The sequence below is a fragment of the Notothenia coriiceps genome, unplaced genomic scaffold (assembly GCF_000735185.1).
Source record: "Notothenia coriiceps isolate Sejong01 unplaced genomic scaffold, NC01 NC01_scaffold00030214, whole genome shotgun sequence".
NCBI classification, from domain to species: Eukaryota; Metazoa; Chordata; class Actinopteri; order Perciformes; family Nototheniidae; genus Notothenia; species Notothenia coriiceps.
In genome coordinates, this window is record NW_011362915.1 from 497,730 (window position 1) to 500,126 (window position 2,397).

General features: G+C 46.4%; 1 long non-coding RNA gene across 1 annotated transcript in view; it reads left to right on the forward strand.

Annotated features, from left to right (window-relative positions):
• LOC104959374 (uncharacterized) overlaps positions 1-2,397 on the forward strand; it is a 45,580-nt gene that overhangs the window by 42,347 nt on the left and 836 nt on the right. The gene's annotated exons all lie outside the window — the stretch shown is intronic.

Sequence of the window (2,397 nt, forward strand, 5' to 3'; positions counted from 1 at the left end):
ATATAATTCTGGGGGGGGGGGAGGCTCAGGAGAATTGTGCAAAACAAGCGTGCCAGCCTGGAGAACGTTGCATTTTTCATCAGCGGCCTCAACTCGCTGAGTTATTGGGCAGCGCTCTCATTCATGAGCAGATGTTCAGCGCGGTTACACTCTGCAGTTAATGTGAACTTACTGGCCTCTCCGCCATTGGCTGCAAGGACGTTGGCAGCGACCTGGCATCTGAGAATTACTCCCAGTAAAAGACGCGGGGCCTGGAAAGCGCCGGCCTTTTTTAGCCACTTCCCGGCCCCGGGAGCTGGATCCCGGACAGGGGAAGGCTCTGACAGCCCATCCGTCTTGGATCGGACAGTGATGGAGCGCTTAACACCGTTTGCTCGGGGAATAGTGAGGAAATTCCTGAAGATAATGTCCAAAAGTTAATTTCTAATGCCTTGCTCAGCAGGTGCCTGTATGAGCATTACATATAAGTACATGAAAGTACCATCCCCCGTTAGGTATAAACTAGTTTTACATGCAGAGGATCAACTCCAGTACCCTTGAAAGAGGAAATTCGTAGAAAGAAGGCACCTGTGCGGGGGTAACAGTTTGGCCCTGGTAGGTCTATAGCTGAAAGCAGCTGGTGCTGTGGTCAGTGTGTGTGTGTGTGTGTGTGTGTGTGATTGAGGAGGAGGGGGTTGTATCCTCTCCACAGCCTGGCACTTCAGACATCTGCATGCCCAAGCTGCTCAGCCTGGGTTTGATGTGGCCATACAGATCTGTAATGGCTCCCTTCTAACTAAGCAAAACGCTTTTTGATTTAAAGTGCCATTAACTGGTCAGAGTGTGTACGTGACATCAAGTTTAGTAGGCGGCATGTCAATCATCTCCTACGTGTGTGTGTGAAAGTCCTCACAGTAAAGTTGTGCATATGGGACTCACACAGTGGAAATGACAAGCTCTTGTTTCCTCCGCGCGTCTCATTTTCACTTTCTAATTGGTCGTTTTCAGGTTGGCTTTACGAGAGCAAAACTAATTAGCGTTTCTAAATTCAGCAGAAAAAAAAAGAAAGTCAGCCGGCTTGATTGTGCTGGTTTCCTCTCCTGTGTCAGGCGCTCGACAATAAAATAAGACTCTAATCATTTTCAAAGTGCTCGTATTTTTGAAGCCCAGAGCTGAATGTCACTCCCGGTCTCTTGGCATTTTGTTTGGCAGGGTCAGGGAGCGGCGGTTGCCCTCTCGCCTGTGTATTCTCTTTGTAATTCGTGGGAAGTTTGGACTTAGGGCCGGTGGAAAAAAAAGAACAAAAAAAAGAACAGCGTTATGTGTTTTAGGTGGGGTTGTTTCTGCTTTGATTGGGAACGTCCTGCTGACAGGAGCAGCCGAGCAAGTTTACAGTAGCTGTGACATTGCTGTTACCTTTATTCAAAGTGCTCCAGCTGCAGCGAGCCCTCAGGAAGCAGCGCGGGCCCACATGGGCGGCCGGCGGCCCGCAGGGAGGAGAGCGAGGCCCTGTTTGAGTTGGCAGACACTCCCCTCTCGGGGAACTTTTGCTGCCTCTGCAGAAAGGCCGGTAGCGGCGGCTCTGGCGTGGCGGCGGTGATTCTGGGGGCAGGATGGGCTTTTTCCACCTCTCCTCCCTTTCAGGAAACACATTTTGCTGTTTCTTCCCTCTGAGTTTGCAAACCATGGCGTTAAGGTGAAGGGGCGTAGGGCTGTGAGAGGCTGATTTCAAAACCAATAGGCCCTTTAAGCATGGAGCTTCATTTATATTGGATACAACCAGTGTGCTGTTTTTATTTTCCCATCAACCCTGTTAGGATCCAGCCTTCAGAAGCCAGTAATTAAAACATGCCTGATCTGAGGTCAGGGAGGAGCATTGTTTAAATGCAATTAGTGCAAATTAATTTGGACCCAGTTACAGTTTTTGTGTCATTATTTGTTTAATCAAGGGAGTTCCCGTTTAAGATGCTAAATATGTATCCACCACTGTGAAGCTATTTAAGTCTGCTTTAATGAATATTCATTTCAAAGTGACCTGTTTTGAGTCCCTTCACTAGTGCGCTCATACTGTGTGTGTGTGTGTGTGTGTGTGTGTGTGTGTGTGTGTGTATAATAACCCAAACAGTATATAATTTAATCAAAATCACAATATTTGTATCTCAAGAGGTGCAGTATTTNATGCTCCCCCGGGAAGATTTTTAAAAAAATATTGAAGTTAAAAGCATCAACCTGGTGCACTTTGAGAGCAACATGAAGAGATCTATGGATACCTCTCCCAGCACCCATATGAAACAGAACTGTAAACAGATTTTCTTTTTCTTTGTGGATATTTTACAAATCACTCCCGTTTCAAACTGTATTCTTCTTTATTAATAACAACTTTGTTTTACTGTCATATAGCATTTTATACCTGTTTAC